Source organism: Phacochoerus africanus, chromosome 1 (assembly GCF_016906955.1).
Source record: "Phacochoerus africanus isolate WHEZ1 chromosome 1, ROS_Pafr_v1, whole genome shotgun sequence".
Taxonomy (NCBI): Eukaryota; Metazoa; Chordata; class Mammalia; order Artiodactyla; family Suidae; genus Phacochoerus; species Phacochoerus africanus.
Genome location: NC_062544.1, coordinates 178024555 through 178047831, shown reverse-complemented (window position 1 = coordinate 178047831; position 23277 = coordinate 178024555).

Here is a 23277-nt window from a genome sequence, read left to right as displayed (position 1 = left end):
CAGGTGGTAGGCAGAGCTATAAGCTTGCAGAGAGAAATTCTAGATTGAATTTTTGCTCCTCCAAGCTCACATTAGATTTTGTTTACTTTTTACTTTTAAAATTTTCTAAATGTGAGTAATTATTTTTTGAGAAATAGAAATTTTGAAAAATAGAATTTAAAAATTACTTATCATCTTACAGCCTTACTAGAAATGCTTTTACTATTTTAAATATTACTTTCTAACTTACTGAGTCTTACCAAGCCCATTTGTTGTGTTATCTTGGACAAATAATCTGAATGGCTTTTCAGTGTCAGTTTTCTCAAGGGTAAAATGAAGATCATAATTCTTACCTCTGAGTTATTCTGAAGATTATTAACATGAGACAATTCACATACATGGTGGTGCTTAACCCAGTGCTTATTGCATGGCCATGAAATCTGAAAATATTAATTTATTCCTGCTCATTTGTCTCCCATAGTGATACAGTGTCCCTCCCTTGTGGGGAAAATGTTAGTCTAACACATTGTTCACAATGCCTTTTGAATGAGAGGGACCATGATGCTGCAGAAACATGATCATTTTTGGTAGGCAAAAATTGCACTTTGAAACATGATGTGTGCTGGTTTTCTTCTCCAAATTGCAAGGCCTCAGAAGACTGGTCTGTGAATTGACCTGAAAAGTCAGCCTGAGAAATCAGCTTGTAGTGTTAAATAAATACAGATTTTTTAGGACCGGAAAGCACTTTTGGGGTAATTTAGTCCTCATTTTTTAGCTTGGAAAATTCAAGGCCATAGAGGTGAATGACTTGCTCAAGTTTGGTTACATGCGTTAATCAGAGTACCACACTGCAAACAGGAGAATCATCATTAGGTAATTTAAAAAGAAAAATAATTTTCTAAATGATATTAGGTGGCAGATAGAGCATCCAGAAGGTGATAGACTCAAGCTTAAAGGCTGGATGACCAGGAACAATTCCCAGATTGCACTTGTGGAGGGCTTTCCTATGGACCCAGCTGCTACTGCCACTGGTCACAGGCATTACAGCTCACCACACAGGACGCTAGCACTGGGCCTGTCCTCCTGCCATCTCTGGGGCCTGGGTGACTTCCTGCCATTCTCCATCTGCTGTCAGTACAGGTTCCATGTGGACACTTGTTTCTTTTCATCTCTCTCTTTCCATTTGAACTGTTATCTCATTTGACCACGTGGTAGAGAATGTTCCCAAGCCTAAGCCATCGGCCTGGGCCTAGCACCCAGGGAGGCCAGAAAAATAAGTATCTGACTTTTACCTTGGCAATGTGGGCTTTCTAAGGTGGGAATGGTGCTAGACAACCCAAATGCATGTCAAATGCTCACCCCATTAGAAGATCCAGCACTGGAGCCAGGTGGCCATAAGTGCTTCTTTTACTATGTTGATAGTGTTCTCATCAGTATAGGGCAACCCCTGGATTCAAATGTGAGACTTACATTTCAATAAAAATATTAAATGCACCTGTGCGCTATAGGCCTCTCCTCTAGGCATCATGGAGTATCTGTGGAATCTCAGGTAGATAGGTATAGTAATCTCCTTAAATATTATGGTTAGAATATTAGAATATTAAACTGTAAATAGATTTGGATAAATAATCACTGTTTCATTTGAAATATACTTGGGCTTTTATGTAATATTCCCTATATAATAGCTTTTGTACAGTCTAATCTTTTGATTTGTGTGGCTCAAAAATAGGATTTAAGTTGTTTGTCCTATGGTGCCCTGCATTTTTGAGAAGTCAAGGAGAAAAAGAAGAACCTTGAAACTCTGGACCATCAAATCTGATGTTGATCCAAGGTAGAATATTAAGTACATAGTTTACTAGCACTATGAGAAAAAGTGATCACTAGGACCTGCATGAATTTGCAAAGTTGGAAATTTGTGTTTTCAGACTTATTAATGGCCTTTTCGTCTAGGTCAGATGTGGAATGCATGTATCATTCATATTCTATGATGGCTTAAGTTTGAGAACAAAAAAGGAAAAGAGAAGGAAATGCAGAAGAAGAGAGAGCCTGATAAACACTTAGGAATAATATTGACCTCTCTTTTCCATCTGAAATATGACGATTAAAAGCTTTAGAGCTGGATTTTGGGCAAAGATGGGAATTTCTTCATTCTGTAAAGGCATTACATTTGAGTTTTATGCCAGGTACAAGAAATGAAACATTTATTATTATCTTAGTATGGTATTAGAGCCAGTGCTAGGTTCTTCATATCATTATCTCATTTAACCATCACCATCTTCCCAGGTAAAAACCATCATGCCTTTTTAGAGATCACATTATGTGTTTTTATAGATCACTAGATTACAGTAAACTTATTCTCACAAATGTTAACAATTTGCCCAAGGTAAACTTCAGAATTGTCTCTGTCTCTAAAGGTTGTTATTCTTCCTTGCCATCCCACTCTCATGTCATATTGCCTCTCATGAATCCATAGAAAGAAGCTTGTTTAAATGGGGACCATGAGAAGGGGCCATGTTGAAATGATATTTAATCTAGATCTTGAAAGAAGAGTAAGAGGTCACCAACAAAAAAAGAGAGGGAATTTATTTGATTCAGAGAGGACATAGGCATGAAACCAGGGCCTTATATTCAAGGCTAAAACTGTGCTCTAGGCAATGAGTTTAATAAGCAGGCAAAAAATAAGATCACGTATTTCAAATTCGTATACCTGATACCCAAATGAAATAAATCAAGGATTATATCTGATCATGAATTAGAGATTCTAGACCTCTGACAGAAAAATGATAGGCTGACATACCATTGGCTGGGCATGGACTCTGCTTCTTTTCCTAGAGTGGAAGGCTACTTAGTCCTGTACCCGCTCTGCAGCCTCCCTCTACTGCTCTTGAACACTCCTTCCCATGTGCAAGATGGAAGCCAAGGAATAGAATAGAACTCAGAAGGACAAAGGCCTTCCTAGCACTGTAGCACAATTATTAGTTAATGCATTTTGCAAACATGGGCATAAGTATATTTTTCAAATCTCCAAGTACTACATTCTCCCTGAGTTGGACATATTAATACCCCTAAAAATGACATGGGATCATTAAAGGAAAAAAAAAAAAAGAACTTAGCCTGATACCAGCTCTCAGTCCCTACAGCAGGCACGTGAAATGCAGGTAAAATGGCTTTGTGCTGTCTGGACTCTTTCAGCTCATCAAAGTCTGCCTATGATGACATTATGCTCCTCTCATCACTCTGCAGAGCTAGGTCAGCATCCATGTCCACCTTAAAGTTCTGGATTGACAGTATCTGAACTTACCTTTTAAGGATGTCAGCTTTTCCCTAACTTCTCAGGGGCTTTATGACAATGCTCCATATGTCATGGGTAACCTATACAGGTAACATATAGACTTACCATGCCTGGTTCTTGCTCTGTAGTTCATAACTTTTCTTTTCTTTAAAAAAGTAAAAGAGGAGTTCCTGTTGTGGCTCAAAGGGTTAAGAACCAGATATAGTGTCTATGAGGATGCAGGTTCGATCTATGGCCTTGATCAGTGGGTTAAAGATCCAGCATTGCCTCAAGCTGCGGCATAGGTTGCAGATACAAATCAGATCCAGTGTTGCTGTGGCTGTGGTGTAGACCACAGCTGCATCTCCGATTCAAACCCTAGCCCTAATGGGGAACTTCCATCTGCTATAGGGTGTGGTCTTAATAAGAAAAAAAAAAAGTAGAAGAGATGGATCTAGCAAAACCAAGAACACTTTGAGCTGCCTCAGAAAATAGTAAGGCTGCAAATGTGAATCTTCAGGAAAGAGTCTTGGTCTCAGTTTCTCCCCTAAACTCATTAATACGGTAATTTTCCTGTGGCTCAGTTTGCAGTATGTGTGCACTTGGCATACATGTGTTGATTATTCTAAGACTAAAAAAACTAATCAGAGTGTTTGAAATTGCCTTGACCATTCTGATTCCTGCTGCAGTACATTTTTTTTTTTTCATGTAGTGGCCTTGGACATTGTCTCAGAGGGCACAGTGACTAAGTCCTGAGCTCAGAGATCACCGTCCCCTGGCTGAGCCTGTCTATGTGCATGTGGCAGCAGATGTGAAATCCCATTTTCACCTCCTGAATCCTGCATTAGTAGAAAAATGCAGGAACCTTGATGTTCCATTGGGGTAGCCCTTGGTTTCTCACCAAGGGGCTTGAAGCTCAGAATTCTGAGCACAATACACTTCTGGGGAACTTGAAGAAACTGTCTCCCATGAAGAGACCGTACTACCACACTAGTTTAGGTGAAGCATTTCAGCTGGGCCATTTGACAGAAAATTCCACGTCTAGTGGCAGAATGGTGAATAGTCTTGGCTGGGAGTTAGGGAATTTGGGATTAGGTCTAGATCTGCCATTTCTGTACTTCTTTGTGAAGTGGGTATTGTCACTTTTCATTCCTGGGCCTTATTTTCTTTGTTTATATGGAGAATACTTAATGTATATCTTAAACTTTAAATGAAAATTATTGGAAAACAGTCTCTTATCTGATCCCTATGGATGTAAGTGGAATTATTCTTAATATCATCATTTAAAAGATGAAGAAACAAAGTCTCGAGTCTTGGCCAAGCTTATGTAATCATTAAGAGACCACATCAAAAATATGAAACCAGTTTGCTTGATTTTCCATTATTCTATTCATGCATTCAAAAATTATTTATTGAACATCTGCTATGTATATGAGACTCTGAGATCAATTCCAAGATGCATCAGGAGCAGCCCCAGCCGAGAGGAGCTTACAATGAGGAATCATACCAGACTGCCTCTATAAAATAAGGAGGTGCATTAAATGAGGGTTTCACAAATTTGTCTGGTCATAAAAGTCCTGTGGGGTTCTTGTAAAAGCATATAGATTCCAGGGCCCTTCCCTAGTCCTACCGAATCTCCAGGGCACTGTGTCTTATAGTCTGTATGTGTAACATGAGTCACCCAGTGAGTCTTATGACCATGCAAGTTTGAGAAACCTTGGACTCAACAAGCCCCAAGATCTCTTCTTTTTGTGCAATGTTTCTTATCCGTGACTTCATTGAATCATCAAGGGCTTCTTGGCAAATACCATAGCTTGGACCATTGATAGAGACTGGGATGTATAAGTGGTTATTCTAACGTGCATCCAGAGTCAAGGGCTATTGTTTATAGTCCACCAGTCAAGTTCGCAAGCCTATCTGGGGACAATTGCTCTTTCTGAGATCAGAGGGGCACCTTTACCCCCAAATGACTCCCAAATATGGATGTTAAAAGATATTGGTAGTGTTGTGGCTTTAAAGGACACCTGCTTCTTATTCTTAAATTCATTAAAAGAAGTTTCCAACACACTAGGAACCAGCCTATAGATACTTTTTGGAGTCTCCCAGCATGTCATAATCGTGTCTTGATTTTATTTGATCAAGCTCTTTGATCCCAGGATTTTTAGATTTCATGTGTCCAGCACATCTTCACAATAGCCAATCCTGAGAACCCTCAATCTACTTCTGAGTAGGTATTGCTGTAGCAGGGATATAGCTATTAGGAAAGGTGGTTTTTGGCCTTTCCTTCTTTCAAATCCGGAAGGAGTCCTCTAGGGAATGGGGAATTTAATATTGCACTTTAGCGTGTTTTGAGGGTAATTTGTAAACCCAATTCCATCAATAAAATTGTCTGCCCCAGTGACTGCTCCTCTCACCTGTTGACATCCGATCTGCAAGTGACTCCCTGAGGTCACAGGGACCAAACTGCACCTGGCTCAGTGGCCAGGTGCTCATGGAAGTGGCCTTTCTTGCGGGTAACACATTTGCTCTGGAATGTTAATCGTTTTTCACAGGGCTCAACATTTGGATTGCCTGGCCTCAGTCAGTTACCTGGAAATCACACTGCAGCCCCCTCAGGTTGAAACAGGAAGCAGGTCAGGAGCTCTGAGACACTCTTGGGCTGTTGCTGACATATGGCCATCTGATTGAGTGCCACTTCCTCTAAGTCTCCAGAGTTCCCTGGTCCGTCCTTCCCAGTCCTCTGGGAAATGAAGAAAACTGCCCCTTTCCCTCTCATCACCCTCCTGTTCATGTGTTCATGGGCAGGTCAAGCTGGATTTGACATGACTTGTCCTATGTGCCATTAATTTGTAAACTGGTAATGACAGTGGTAACCATCAGTCCCAAAAGATTTTAAAAACATCTTGTCTCCTTTGTTTTCTGGCAAGGAACTGAGGCAGTAACACTGAAAAGCTCTCAGGTAGACATGTATAAAAGAAATGCTTGCAGGTTGCTAAGTAAGTAGCCCAGCACATGCTTTTCTGTTTAAGTTAGGGGTTAGGGTGCTATAAACCTTGAAGCTTGTCCAGATTAAGCAGCATTGGGCAGAACGATGTGCTGTGAACGCCAGCCCCAGTTATTGGGTCCAACCACACTTTAGTGAAATGAGATTGCCTAGCTGGAGTTTCATTTGTGGGCTTGTAAGTGAACTGTGCATGGCAGATGCTATGATTAAGATTTCATTTCCTGGCTGATGCCACCACAGTGATCATAGCGCCAGGAGGGGAAACTCATATTTGCTGGCAGGGTTAAATAGTGAGTGGTTCTGAGTTTAATACAAAGATTAAAAACAAAAAGAAACCACTGCCACCACAACAAAACTCACCAAGGTTCATTAAAGAAACTGTCTTTTATGTTTTTGAAATGAAACCCTTACATTAGTGTTTTCCTAACTTGTTTGAAGACACAAATCTTTCCAGTCCCATTCATTCTTTCATTCATATGTTTATTGAAGTTTAGATGTCGAGGATATCATAGTGAATAAAATGGCAAAATACTTAGGAGAGAGAAAAACAATTTTTAAAAAAGAAATACATTTGTCTGGTTATGATGAGCCCTATGAAGAAGGCCAAAATAAAGTAAAGAAGGTAGAAGGCAATGGGGGAAGCTTTCTTAGAGGTTGAGGAAGACCTCTCTGAAAATGTGACATTTAAGTAGAGGCCTGAACAGAGAAAGGGAATGGATCCTGTGGCTATTTGGGGGAAAACCTTTCCTGGCGGAGGAAATGGTAAAGTAAGAGGAGTTAAGGTGCTAGCATCTTTGGCATGTTGAAGAAAAGAAAGGAGGCCAGAGTAGCTGGCCTGGAGTGGGCAGAGGAGAGTCAAAGAAAGTGTGGTTGCAGAGGAGGAGATGGCATCTTTTGGAGATTTTGAGAAGACAGGTGACATGATCTTATGTTTGCAAATGTTCTTTCTGGCTGTTGTGTGAGGTGGAGCTGAATAGGAGATGATTGCTATAATGTAGGTCAATGATGGCAACCTGGGGTCTGTGATTTGGTGGAGGTGGTAAAGGATGGTTGGATTCTGAATATATTTCAAAGGGAGGACTGGCAGAGTTTGCTGGTGATTAGATGTGGGTACATGAGAAAGAAAGGAGGCAAAGCTATTGCTGGGTGTTTAGCCTAAGTGTCTGGCCAAATGTAAATGCCATTCATTGAGATGGAGAAGATGAAGAAGAGCAACATTTTTGGGGGTGCATATTGTTTGATTTTCGATATGTTAAGTTAGAGATACTTCATAGACTTCCATGGAGTAGGAAGTTGGAAAAAGACATCTGGAATTCAAAGGGGAGCTTGAGGCTAGAGGTATTGATTTGGGGGATGCCAGATAAATGGGTATCTGAAGTCATGGGACCAGAAAAGGTCACCAAGGGAGTAAGTGAAGATAGAGAAATGGGAGGCTTTTGCTGCTTTGCTTTCTCCAAGTTCCTGCATTGCTAAGCATAGGAGTGGATAAATTGACTCTGCAGGAAGCCCAAGTCTGGAAAAATCCCTTTTCTCTCTTCCTCCATCCCCTTCCACTCTTCCTTTCTCACTCAGACCACAGGCCATGTGTGCAGGGCCCATGGGTGCAGGCTTTACAATGCATGGCACCTCTTAGTCCCAAAGTCTCTCTCTCCACCCCCACCCCCCATATAAGGCACTTATATCAGAGCACTTGCCTTTTATCAGGGCACTAGGTGGAAGGGTGAGGCCCAAAGAGCCAATAGTCTAACAGATGTTCTGACTACAACGCTAATGCGTGCCTGAGCAGAGCTCATGCTGAGAAGCTGAGGGCAATGCTTCGGAGAGACCAGATGAGAAAGCCAGATCTCAAGGACAAGAAGTAGGGTTGAGAGTGGGACAGGGAGCAAGTAGGGTTACAGCAACTATCCTGGCGACCTCCTTATTGAAATCTGGTCAGGTGTGTGCAGTGCCCCATTAATGGTTTTGAGGGTGTTAGGTGATTGAGAGAAAGGCATTTGATGAATTCTTCCCCAGTGGAGTCTAACTAGCTCCTTATGGATTAACTGTATGGGCTCTTCTAGGGCAATCTTTTAAAGGAGAGTGCCTGAAGAGGAAAAAAGGACTCACAATGGAGGAATTTCAGGTAGTGGAGTGACAGCCTGGGGGTAACAACATTCTTGGGAGAATGAGGTTGGCAGGGTGATGTCCTTAAGATCCCCTGCATTGGATCAGATAGACTTTTACAGCAGCAGACGGATGAGAAGAGCTGTAAGGGTGACTGTCTTAGTTGAGTTTACTGCTCTAACATTGCAGAGGACCATGGAAATACAGAGTGAAAGCATGAGCTGATCCTTCTCCAGGACACACAAATATCATGGCTTCTGGCTTCCTCCATTGAAGTCCACTTTTGGATTTGAGTAAAGTAGATTGCCTGGGCTCTAGGAGGCCTGGCGACTTTCTTGTGGTATGACCTCTGGAAAATCACTCAAGTGGGGCTTACTTCCCTCCCTCATTAGATGGAGTCATGTCTGGCTCTCTGCATCACAGGCAAGTGACCATCAAATGAAACAGCATGTCAAGTCACTTTTAAGATGTAGACCCTTACTTAAATGTAAAAGTTACTCTCTTACTGAACTATGAACTCTTTGAGGCAAAGATCCTGTCTGATACCTTGTTGTATTCCAAGCCTATCATATGGTGCCTGGCCATGGAGCTCTCTTTGGTGGAATGGATAGCTGGGCAAATCCAAGCATTGCCCCCAGCTGTGTGTGGCAGCCCTGTGCAGGGAATCCTGCCACCCCTTGGCCAATTGACAGTGGTTCACACTTGCTCTTCCCCCCTCACCACGGATAGTTCTGTGATTTCTCCATTTGAAATTCCATTTTGGAAATCTGTTCCCTGACAGAAAATTCATCAAGGTAACTCTGTTGGTGGCACCCTCCTTCCCTCAAAGGTTCATTATTTAAATTATTGCTCATTACAGGCAAGCAGTCCTATTTCCCTGGCAGCTGGGAGGTGTGATGTAATTTTCTCAAAGCACCTTGGGAATGATGTTAAGTCAGGTTGCTCCTATTGACATGGCAACAGAGGGAGTGGGGGAAGGAGGTACCCACCATCACATCAAGGGGTGACAAGAGAGAGAGTCAGATTCCTCACCATGTGCTCTATCCTGGACAAAGCCTCTTTTTCGGACGGCCTGAAAGAAAAAGAAAACCAGGGGGAACCTGGTTATTGTCCTGTGATGTGGTGAGCCCTAACTGACAAGGCTGGACCAGCCTGGCTTATTTTGGGTTAAAGTATCAGGAATAAGAGGTCACAGACAAGGTGGGAAGGAGAGAAGCAGAGAAAATCTGTCTGTGGTTTAAAAAAAAAAAAAAGAAAGAAAAGTTCCTGCTTTTCTTTCCTGTGTGAGAAAAACTATTTAAACTGGCACAAAATATATTTAAGAAGCATATTCTTAGAGTTACTTAGAAAAATACCCTGTATATTCTGGCAGAGGCAAAATGTATCCTTAATAGAATTCATATGGGGCCTTCAATGATCACGATGTTTGGAGAGGAGCCAGATAGTAAGTAATTTAAACATCACAGGAAATTAAATTTTGGAATTCAATTTTGCATAAAGTTTTCTGTAATGAAAATGTCACACATAAATTATGAAGTCTGATTATATTCTTTTTTGACTTTTTAATAAAATAATAGAGGCACTTGACAGTCTAGAACAAATGCATATTTTATGTGAATAGTATTGCGTTCAACCAACGTCCTCTGGAAATAATGGAACAGATGTTAACACTGCTCTATCAGCTATCAGGTGCTCTGTTAAACAGCTCCAAACACAAGTATTTATTAAAAAATGCTAACGGGGTTGTCTTTTAGGGTTATCTAATTGTAGGCTTAAAATGTAGATGGTTAATGTAATTAATTATACATGTGGAATTATATAGTCAGGCTATAATTTATTATATGTATGCATATATAAATTATATAATATTCTGTTGTAAATTAATTTAATATGGGCAAGGGGAATGACTTCTTGAAAATATTAAATAGTTCATAATGTGGTTATAAATCAAAACTAATCTGAATTTCCACTTAATTTTGAATTTTGAGAAGGAGGATGCTTTAACTCACTGTAGGGGACTTTGGGGGTGCTGATTGTGTTTTAGATTAAATCCACAGCCTGTAATTATTTTTAATAATATTCAACTAAAAAACGCTCCAAATAAAAAGCCTGAACACTCTTAATTTGTTTAAGGCCAAGCAGCATTTTTCTTCAAAGGGTAAAATATAATGAACGTTTATTTTGAAAATTGACCTACTTCATCATAACTCTAGGTCCCCAAGCAGGTCTTTCTTCAGGCTCACAATGAACCCTTGCTGAATGCAGAGATCATGACCCTGCTCTCTTTTGGGGGTGAGAAGTTTTGCCTGTGGATGTCCTGTTAAATATTTCCCTCTTTGAATCCTGTTATGACTTCATCTGTATGCTTTGTATTGGGGGACAGATCTGCACATATTTTAAATTTTAAAAGAGCACAACGGAGGTTTCTTAATTAATCAGAGGCACATACAAATATGGGCCAGGCTGTTTGTCCAGGAGCTGGTGTCTTCTTTTGGAAAGTAGGTCATGTATGTTCATAGAGGCAGGAGGAAGAAGATGATGACTTTTGAGGCAGTTTCTTTAAACATAGTTTTTTGTTTGTTTGTTTTTATGTACTTTTTTTTAAAGAGAATAATGACTAGAGTGAACAGCTTGCCCCAGTTTGCCTGGGACCGCCCTAATTTTGGCACGAAGGGTCCTGTGTCCTAGGAACCCTCTAAGTCTCTAACAAATTGAGACAGTTGGTCACTCAAACCATTACCCACAAAATCTTATAAACCAATACTTTAAAAAGATGCAGGTACAAAAGCATATGCCAACCCCATAAAGGTGGCATGAAGAGGCAGAAGTTGCCTGTGTCCCTTGAGGCTGGGCTTCTGTCCCTAGATTGTCACCATGTGCCAGGGGCTGGCTCTCTGCTTGACAAGTTCAGTACTTAAGTTTTAAAGGCTGGGCCAAGGTTTATCAGGCTCTAGTGACAGTTGGAGAAAGCCTCCTCAGTCACTGAATGGAAGAGAGTGCCTGCTGTTTTGTTCAAGACCTTATGTGAGCAAGTCACAAGTTTTTGTTGAGCTAAGTCATTGAGATGTGGGGATCGGTCTGTTGTGGCAACTTGGGTTATTATAGAACTTCTTGTCTTGAAGTGGGGGTGCTGCCAAAAGAAAAACCTAAAATACATGGCATTGTCTTAGTCATTTGGGTGAATTGTGAAGAAACTAATATGGTGCTGGATAGATGATGATTCCTGATGTGTTGTGGCAAAATATTCAGGTAAACTATTGCTTCTAATATCCAGGCAAGCAGATCACTTGTAATAAACTTGTAATGCTATGAGAGAGAGTGAAAAACAGGACTTTAGTATTGTGTGATATTATCAGCTGTTCATGGCAAGATAAAACAAGAAAGAGGTAAGCTTTGGAGAGAAGTAATCAGTTTATAAAGTGGAAAAGAAAAGGTAGAGAGTTCAAAATTCAGGAACTAGAAATTTGGAAGAGTTGACTGTTTCTAGAACCCAGCCCTAAGAGATGGTATTTAACAAGACCTTGAGGGAGAAAATGCCTCTCAGTTGATTAATAGGCCTCAAGGCAAACTCTGTGCACAATGTGGTTTTCCTATTCATACCCAATAGCCTAGTTTCAGTAGCCACCATGAAGGTGAGAAGAGGAGATGTGGAGATGAGGAAGCAAAGAAGTAAAACAGATTTGAGGACCACATATGGAGAAGTCCTTTGAGTGTGCGTATTGTCCAATGGAGTGAAAGGCAACTATATCACCAAAGCAACTGTAAAAGGTATCTGAATATTCAGAACTTGAAACGATCCTGGGGTCCCAAATAGTCAATGGGTAGAAAGCAAGGTGAGAAAGCCAAATAGCCCCTAGGAGTCCAAATTCCTCCAAGCTCACTTCAGGAGCAAGCCAAAGAATAAGGGGAAAGAAGACTCTTCCAAAGGACTAATCGAAGAACCATGGAGAACAATGAAAAAGGGAGCTTCTTTTCAGAGAACAGAATCATAGCCTAACCAAGGAGCCTCCCATCCCCAGGGTACGAGGTCTTCCCAGGCTGCCAGGCTGGATTCCAGAACTGCTACATACAGCTCAGTGGCTGCTGCGTTTCCCCTAGTCTTTTTCCAAATGGAAGTATTTACACATACCTTTGTGAATGGGTGTGTGTGCACAAGCATATATGTGAAGAGGGAGTAAATAACTTGTCTTTTGTAAAATCAGAACTCGAGGGTTTGAAAAGTCACATTTAACTGAATCTAATGGAGAAATAACTGGACATCATCCAGAAAGATGAACTTTGAGATGAATGCGGTGGCTGGATGGAACTTTGGCTTGTCTCCCTTATGGAGGAGTTAAGTGTATTCTGTGTGGGAAGAAGGAAACAAAGAAATACTTGGTGATGAGAAGGGTGGATTGTAGCAGATTTAATAAATGATGATCAAACAGTCCATGTGATCACTTACATTCCCCAGGCTCTCTGCAGGTAGATTGGGAATGTAATTATTGGCATTTCAGTTGGTGGAAATGGCCTATTTCTGAAGGTAGCCATTCTTATTCTTTTCATGTGGGTTCTTGTTTATTTACTTTTGTTTCAAGCCATATGTCCTAAGTTCATCTACATTCCAGTATATATCCTCCTTGGAACTTGTATCACTCCTATTCATCATCAAAGATATTACTTCATTCTTCTCATGATAAAGTTACCTAGCATTTAGGGACCAAAATTTTGTTTACATATATCCAGCGCTAGGCAGGCTTCTCCCCAAATCTATGCGTCCTGGAAACAGACTTTAATTTTTACATCCTTGCCGTTTTTGGAATAAACTATAAACACCATTTACGAATATGAGAGATTTCATTACCTCTAGAGCACTGTCTGTTTTAATATGTCTTCACCATATTTATCAAGTGAAAAACTTGGTCTCAGTGAGCCTTGCAGAGAAAGTGATTGGCCAGAATCACAAGTTTTCAGTTTTGAACCACTTCTCTAAAATATTACCCTAAGGATTTCAGAAATTTTATTTCTTGGCCTAGAAAGGAGATGACTCATTCAACCAGAATCCTTTCTTGAGTAAAAAAAGTCACAGGAGAGAGTATTGCTGATGTGGTGGCCAAAAGGAAGACCCATATCCAAGTAATTGCTTCCTGACCTCAAGCCTGGAATCCTAATTCTACTGACATTGCTGGTTGTCAAAAATACCAGCAGCATTGCTAATGCAGTTGGCCTTATCTGAAGATGTACATTCCTTTCCACTAACTGCCTTCCATAGACACACATGTAAAACTGTCTCTATTTATGGATCATAGCAGATGGGACTGGCGGTTTCTCTTCCTCTGATCTCCTAATTCCAATGAGCTACCATCTTTACTTTTTTTGCTCAGCCGCTAAGAGAAACCAGGCTTTTGTGACTCCAAAGGACAGGATTAGGAGGAATGGCAGCCAGAGCAGGCTTGAGGAACAGTGCTGATGTGCTAAGATGGAAACTAGTGTCAAGAGTTCAGGCCAGCACTGTGACTGTGATGTTTTCCTCATGCTTTGGGATGTTAGGGATTTTGCTTCCTGGGGCTATTGAGCAGCACACCCTTAATGTCTTTACCTGTGGTGCTGCTCCCAGGTTATGAGAGTTCTGATTTCTGGTGGAGAGGGCTGGTGGTGGAAAGGGGCAGCCTTTGGGTGTAGATAACTTAGATTCTTCAGATATGAGCTGCATCATTCCACACTTGCCATGCGGATGCAAGAAGTAACTACAGTATCTCAGTTTCCTTAGTTTGCCAGTGAAATTTATTGTATCGTAAAACATTACTAAAGTGACCGCCTATAAAATTAGCTCCCACTCAACATCTGCTTGCTTGTCAGCTGGCTCCTGCTGGGTTTCTGAGGTGGCAAACATCTGATAATAAAATGCAAACAAAGGGAAATTGATTGTAGGGGGAAATGGGAAATTTTTCAGAATGTGCAAGATTTCATGAAGTTGAGAAAAGTAATATTGGAGAACTACTTCAATCACATGTAAAATCATTGACAAATGAAGATCTATCAAGTAAAAATTTTAAAGTCTGGAGGGATGGCTTTACCATGGACATTCAGAGGAGAATCAGTTTGCTATTAGTTTGATCAAAAAAGTTATGTGAAATCCTGGAGCTCCCATTGTGACACAGCAGAAATGAACCCGACTAGGAACCGTTGCGGTTTGATGCCTGGCATCACTCATTGGGTTAAGGATCCGGTGTTGTTGTGAGCTGTGGTGTAGGTCATAGACATGGCTCGGATCCTGTGTTGCTGTGGCTGTGGTGTAGGCCAGCGGCTACAGCTCCAACTAGACCCCTAGCCTGGGAACCTCCATGTGCCGAGGGTGCGGCCCTAAAAAGACAAAAGACAAAAAAAAAAGTTATATGAACTCCAAACAAACCAATCAATACTTGATACATTCTTTGTTCCTTCTAAGAATTAGCAACTGGTTGCAATTATACTCTTTTAAAACTACAGCATAAAACTTATTTTCATAATTTTAGTTTTATTTGTTTTTCAGGTTAAATTATAGTAGAAGTTTTTGTCCTCCACTATTTATTATGTCCTTATATTAAAACTTAAAACTTTTTTAGGTACCAACTAACCTCAGAAAAGGAGGGCCTTGTGTATATGTAATGACGGAATAAAATTATTTAATTTCATTTTAATTAAAAACAATTTAAATAGCAAGCAAGGAATAATGCAGTACCAAATATATATAAATGAAATGTTATATCGATATAAATTATATGTATATATACTTAACATATGTTTTATATATATGAAACATTCCTGCATTCAAAAGATAACTGGGTCACTTTGCTGTACAGCAGAAATTGACATAGCGTTGTAAGTCAACTATAATATATATATGTATTTTTTTGCTTTTTAGGGCCCCTCCCATGGCATATGGAGATTCCCAGGCTAGGGGTCTAATCGGAGTTACAGCTGCCAGCCTATGCCAGAGCCACTGCAACGCAGGATCCGAGCCACGTCTGTAACCTACACCACAGCTCATGGCAATGCCAGATCCTTAACCCATTAAGCGAGGCCAGGGATCGAACCCGCAACCTCATGGTTCCTAGTCGGATTTGTTTCCACTGCACCACAACGGGAACTCCTAATTTTTTTTTTTTTTGAAAATTTAAAAAAAATTTAAATTTAAATTATACTTACCAGGTTCTTTTCATCCTACATTGTCCCCTTTCAGGGTTTCTTGCCCTTGGGTTTATTGTCAGCTGATAAGCAAAGACTCAGTGCTTAAATAATCCCCATTAGTCACTTACGTGGAGCTGCTGACTTGCATTTATCTGCTCTGATTCTTTCTTATTTCTCTGGAACTGGTCCTTGTTCCCTTGGTCCTGAGTATTGGAGTAGAATCCTTGGGCTGGTTTTCTATAACTTGAGGCAGAAGAAGACTTAGGTTATAAGCCAAAATCCTCCTTACTGGGTTTGTGGAAATCATTTAATTGGGCAAAAACTTACTTCCATAGTCTCTAAAATGGAGTTACGCTGTCCATTTATCTCCCTTACATGCTTGTAGTGAGACTCAAATGGGATGATGTCCATTTTTGGGAAAAACACATTGTACAGTGTAAAATGGAGCGAGCGTCAACAAAATCTGTTAGGAACTGCTTGGGACTGTGTGTATTTACAGACCTTCTCTCATGTGGTCAAGTGCAGGGTTAGGATATTATTATAATTATGCAGCCTGACTATCCTTATAGTCTGTGATTATTGTGAAGCAAATGTCCTGCTCTAGTTCTTTGACCCTCACAATGGAGACCTCCAATCCCATTATGTCTTCTCGAGTTGTTTCTAATAGACTCACTCAGGCTCTCCCAGGGTCTGCAACCCAGTGTAACCCTGTGACCTTGGGGCGCAGCCTGCCCAAAGACCACCCAGTAACTCAGACTCCAGATTGCCAGCCAAGCTGTCTCTGAGTGTTCCCTCTCCATCACTACCTCCAACTTTCAACAAATTTGTAATTTATTCTTTATGAACATCTGTCAATTCCACCTTTGTGGTATCTCTTGAATCCATTTCCACCTCTCCTCTCCTTTGTTATTGGTCTATTTCAGGTGGCTGTTAGGTCTCACAGCAAGACCCCTCAGAAGTAGGTAGGTGCTGGTGCGCCTGCACCCAAAAGGCAGCTGGAGAAGCAACAGGGCTAGAGTAAGAGTTCCTTGGGGATCTCAGTCTTAGAATCCACTTTGATTTTGTCTGGATTCTGCTACCTTAGCCTTGGTTGGTCATGACAAGGGTGTGACTTGGTGGCTTGGGTTGAGGGTTTTAGTTTCCCCATGATTTCCATCAGAACTCATTAGACCTATCTCCCCCAATGATACAATCCAATTTTGCCATATAAACACAGCTTTAAGCCTCAAACCCCTTCCAATGAGATTGCAATTCTTGAGCTCCTTTGAATGTAGGGATTCCAGAGCCATGCCATCTAGCCCTGCTCCTGGATTTGCCTGGCATCCTCAATGCCTGAACTGCTCTGCTTGCCAGATCTAGCCCTGCTACTTGCTTTTCCTCCCCAAGACCCTAGGTCTTGATCTCATTCATCTTTCAGACTCGTGGCTTCTTCACTTACCCGTGGCCTGCCCCAAGCTCCAGACCTCCCTGATTCACCCTCTGATGAAGGGAAAGGGACTTTTCTGTGGAACTGAGCATAAAACATGAAGTTCAAAGAAAGTGGATTAGAATGACTTCATTTTACATTAAGACCAATTAAATACACACATACATATGTACACATATATAATTACTGAAACTAATGTTTACAGAAACAATACTTACCACCAGCACATATGAGGCACTCTGATATTTTCTATTCAGTTGTGTTTCTTTTCTTTTTCTTTCTTTTTTTTTTAATAAAATCACTGCTCCTGACCCACCAACCGCTCCTGATTGCTTGAAGGAGCTTAACTTGCTGTTTGAAAATACAGTTCTGAGGAAAGCTTTGTGGGGAAAGTGGAACTGAAACAAACTCATTTCTAAAAGTAACTGAAATTTGTCAGAATTTCAGTTGTTCATGGATTGCCTCCTCCTCTTTTACCTAATATGGGTGAATTGGGAAGGAGAGTGCTCTCTTCTAAAAGCATGTATCTAAAGTAGAACAATTTTACGAAGTGCTTATTTTTGAATCAAAGGATTTAAAGTACATGCATCAGGCATGTTGTCTCTGTTATCTATAATCAGGGATTAAGAAACACACCATAATTACTGTGGGTAATCCTGCCATTTCCATGAGCAGTTCTCCCAGAACTGTCAATTTCATTGTTGGGGAATTTAAGAGGAGAGTGAAGATTGCTATCAGAGCCCTCAGCTTTAGGTTAGAAGAGTTAGAAGAAGCAGTAAAGGAGTTCCCATCAAGGCTCAGCAGAGATGAATCTAACTAGCATCCATGAGGACACAGGTTCGATCCCTGGCCTTGCTCGTGGGTTAAGGATCTGTTGTTGCCATGAGCTGGCTGGCAGCTACAGCTCCAATTTGACCCCTAGCCAGAGAACCTCCATATGCTGTGGGTGCGGCCCTAAAAAGACAAAATAAATAAATAAATAAATAAAATTAAAATAAAATAAAAAAGAAGCAGGAAAGCTCTCAGCCTGGGATGGGATCTTCATGGAAGTCTGACAGTCATAGCTTAACTGATGCTATTGAGGATCCAGGAGATGTGCTGTACCCATAAAGAACTTGTGTCCCAGGGGTCTTCAGCATGGCATACTGTGTGGTTGTCTAGAAAGATTTTATATTAATGTATCACTTTTTATTATGTAGACTTTCAAACCTTACTGAAAGTAGAAAGTAAAACACAATGGACCCTCATGTACCTATCACTCAAACTTCAACTGTTGGCAACTTGTGACCAATCTGGTTTCTTCTTACCTAACCCACTCCCTGTACCCACTTCATTATTTTGAAGTAAATTCCAGACATAATAGCATCTCATCTATAAATATTTTATTTTGTATCTCTGAAAGGCGAGGGCTCCACTTTTTAAATAAAACTGCCATACTGTCACCACACTGGGAACTTTTGGAAAATTCCGATTGCCTGGACCCTAGACCAAGTCAGTCAAACTATCTGAGGTTGGGACCTAGGCATTGGCAGCTGCACAAATCTCCCAGGTGATTCTAATGTTATCATGCTTGGCTTGGAGGTAGAAACTGAATGGTCAGGGCTAAGGACACTTGTGAAGGGTGGTCATAAATAGGGAACATCTGTAGCGATGCCTCTACCAGGGCAAAGGTTATATCTGCTCATCTCTGTGACCATTCTCACTCCTAGTAAACCATTTAACTTCAGTCCTCAGCTCCCTATAGGTGACTCACAATATCAGTGTCTTCTAATCTTGACCAAACTTCTGGACTTCATTGCTTGCTGTAGGCCATGTCCATCAGTATGTCCTACCATACTGTTATATAAGGTTTACCTAATATACTTAAAACAGACTTTTCCCTCTTTCCCCAAACCACCTCCCTCTCTGGTTGCCTCCATTTCTGTCACCAGGATGGGCAGAGCTGCCACTTACAGACCAGACCATGCTCCTGAAAGAACTAGGGGAGGAACCCAAAATGCCTTAAAATTCACTCTTTTAAAAATTCTATGCCAAGGGGAGCATCCTCCCTTCCCCCCTTCTCTGCTCCTACTTCTCTTTTGGAAAGCAGCCAATTCTCTCTCTGATCCCTTCTCAAGGCCAAAGAAATGCCAGCTCAGCACTGAAAGACATCAGGAAGTGATTGAGAGGCTGGCAAAATCCCAGATCTCATATTTAGGACAGAACAGTGTGAGGGAGGTCTTTGTACTTCTCACAGAGAGATGTCAAGACATTGTCTTCCTCACACAACAAACGTGGAAAAGGAATGAACATGTGGATTTGTATACAGCTCCTGGACTAATTTGGCTTGGTCATCACTGCTCTCTTTTTGATACAGGAGACATCCTGAGCATCTCCTCTGAGCTTCTTAAGACAAGAAAGTCCCAACAATCCCCATCTTTTACCACAACTATTCTCACACTCTGAACTAGGGAATCTAAGTAGGAGGAGAGGCTATAATATAAAGAAAAAAACATCAATAAAGGCCTTTAGACTAATTTAAAAATTATACATATATGTGTATGTATGTATATATGTGTACACACACACACACACACACACACACACACATTTTGCTTGTTTCCCAACTGCACCCACAGCATATGGAGGTTCCCAGGCTAGGGGTTGAATTGGAGCTGCAGCTGCTGGCTTACACCACAGCCACACCAGATCCAAGCCACATCTGTGGTCTACACCACAGCTCTTAGTAAGGCTGGATCTTTAACCCTGAACAAGGCCAGGGATCAAACCCGTGTCCTCATGTATACTAGTTGGGTTTGTTACATGGGAAAATGGGAACTCCTAAAATTTTTTTTTCATAAAAGAGAAAAGAAAATTAAATACATGCTCAGCTTCTCAGTTTTATCTGGGATTTAATGGAGACTGTAAAAGCCCAGATAAAGCTGGAAACTAAGATAACTTAGGTTATGGAGCTAGTTTAAAAATAGTTATTATGGGAGTTCTCTGGTGGCTTAGTATGTTAGGGACCTGCCATTGTTACTGCTGTGGTGTGGTTTGATCCCTAGCCCTGGAACTTTTGTATGCCATGGGCACAGCCAAAAAAATAGTTACCATGGAAAATCTAGAATGCTAGGGTGTGTCATATGGGCAAACCTTCCCTCTTGATCTCCTCTTGTGATTTGATGACTATCTTTAGTGTCTTATTTAAATTGCTTTTTCTTTCTTTATGAGTGTGAATATTGTAGTTTTTTGGTTTGTTGTTCCCAATCCATCCCTCTTGAGGAAGCTTCTAGAACCCAATGTTGTATTCTAGAACTTGGCCCACATAGGTTGGTTAGGTGAGTATTGGGGAGAGGGGAGTCCACCCTAGCACAAATATTATAGCTGTGGAGTCTGGTATTTGGGGTACCTCATCTTCTCTCTGATGCCTTCCCACTTCTGGCATTATTCTAGGCATCTACCATCTACCCTTTTATCCTCCATTCCCTTAGAGCTCCTAACTTATGGATAACTAATTTTTCCAAAGCATTAGTCAATAATAGCTTAATATATTTTATTACTCATTCAATAATTCACACTTAAGAAAATTTCTTTTCTCCTGTGGCTCAGCAGATTAAGAATCCAGCGTTGTCATTGCTGAGGCATGGGTTGCTGCTGTGGTGTAGGTTTCATCCCTTTCCTGTGAACTTTCTTATGCCATGGGTACAGCCAAAACAAAACAAAAACCATATGATCCTCTCAATAGATGCAGAAAAAGCCTTTGACAAAATCCAACACCCATTTCTGATAAAAACCCTTCAGAAAGTGGGCATAGAGGGAACCTGCCTCAACATGATAAAGGCCATATATGACAAACCCAGAGCTAACATCATTCTCAATGGTGAAAAGCTGAAAGAATTCCCACTGAGGTCAGGAACAAGACAAGGAAGTCTGCTCTTGCCACTACTCTTCAACATAGTTTTGGAAGTCCTAGCCACAGTAATCAGAGAAGTAAAAGAAATAAAAGGAATCCAAATTGGAAAGGAAGAAGTAAAACTATCACCTTTTGCAGATGACATGATACTATACCTAGAGAATCCTAAAGACTCTACCAGAAAAGTGTTAGAGCTCATCAATGAATTTGGCAAAGTTGCAGGATACAAAATTAATACACAGAAATCAATGGCATTTCTATACACCATACACTATACACTAACAGAAAAAGAAAAAACAGAAACAGAAAAAGAAATTAGGGAAGCAATCCCGTTTACCATCACATCCAAAAGAATAAAATACCTAGGAGTAAAACTACCTAAAGAGTCAGAAGACCTATACTCTGAAAACTATAAGACACTGATGAAAGAAATCAAAGATGGCACAACTAGATGGAAAGATATACATGCTCGTGGATTGGAAGAGTTAATATTATCAAAATGATTATACTACCTAAGGCAATCTACAGATTCAATGCAATCCCTATCAAATTACCAAGGACATTTTTCACAGAACTCAAACAAAATATTTTAAAGTTTGTTTGGAAGCAGAAAAGACCCAGAATAGCCAAAGACATACTGAAAAAGAAAAATGGAGCTGGAGGAATCAGGCTCCCTGACTTCAGACTATACTACAAAGCAACAATCATCAAAACCATATGGTACTGGCACAAAGACAGGAATATAGATCCGTGGAACAGGATAGAAAGCCCAGAATTCAACCCACACACCTACAGCCAACTCATCTGTGACAAAGGAGGCAAGAATATACAATCGAGAAAGGACAGCTTGTTCAATAAGTGGTGCTGGGAAAACTGGACAGCCACATGGAAAAGAATATTAGAACACTCCCTAACACCATACACAAAAATAAACTCCAAATGGATTAAAGACCTAGATATAAGACCAGACACTATCAAACTCTTAGAGGAAAACATAGGCCAAACACTCTCTGACGTAAATGACAGCAACACCTTCTCAGATCCACCTCTTAGAGAAATGACAGTAAAAACAAATATAAACAAATGGGACCTAGTCAAACTTCAGAGTTTCTGCACAGCAAAGGAAACCCTAAACAAAACAAAAAGACACCCCACAGAATGGGAGAAAATCTTTGCAAGTGAATTGACTGACAAAGGATTAATCTCCAAAATTTATAAACACCTTCTTCAGTTCCATACCAAAAAAACAAACAACCCCATCAAAAATGGGCAGAAGATCTAAACAGACAGTTCTCCAAAGAAGACATATGGATGGCCAAAAAACACATGCAAAGATGTTCAACATCACTCATTATTAGAGAAATGCAAATCAAAACCACTCTGAGGTATCACCTTACACCAGCCAGAATGGCCACCATCCAAAAGTCTACAAGCAATAAGTGCTGGAGAGGGTGTAGAGAAAAAGCAACCCTAGTATACTGTCGGACTGTTGGTGGGAATGTATATTGGTTCAACCACTGTGGAAAACAGTATGGAGATTCCTCAGAAAACTCAAAATAGAACTACCATTTGATCCAGCATTCCCACTCCTGGGCATCTATCCAGAGAAAACCATGACTCGCAAAGACACATGTACTCTGATGTTCATTGCAGCACTATTTTCAGTAGCCAAGACATGGAAACAACCTAAATGCCCATTGACAGAGGAGTGGATCAAGAAGAGGTGGTACATATACACAATGGACTATTACTCAGCCATTAAAAGGAATGAAATACCGGCATTTTTAGCAGCATGGATGGATCTAGAAATTATCATGCTAAGTGAAGTCATCTATACAAAGAGACCCCAACATCAAATGCTTTCACTGACATGTGGAATCTGAAAAAAAGGACAGACTGAACTTCTTTTCAGAACAGATGCTGACTCACAGACATTGAAAAACTTATGGTCTCCAGAGGAGACAGTTTGGGGGGTGGGGAGATGTGCTTGGGTTATGGGGTGGAAATCCTGTGAAATTGTATTGTTATGATCATTATACAACTATAGATGTGATAAATTCATTTGAGTAATTAAAAAATAATGAAATGAACATTAAAAAAAACAAAAACAAAAAACTGCTTTTTAACGAATTTTCAGGTGTTAGAAAAGACATTTTAAGACAAGGAAGCAGACTAGCCATTCTGCAAATAAAGGCCACTGCTGAGCAACTCATTCTCCTGCTATTGCTGATAAATAATTGCTATCAGGATGCTTACAAGGTGGGGAAATAAACCTCTTAGGGCTAAGAAGAGCAGTCACCTTTATGTCCCCAGGACACAGCACAGTGAATGGCACATGAAATTTGTGCTCAAAGAGGGAAATGGAGGAAGGTTTTAGAGTCAAGTAAAGGTTGAGCTAGGGGGCCATTTGGAACCCACCTAATACCCCCTCACACTATAGGTGAGAAGACTGA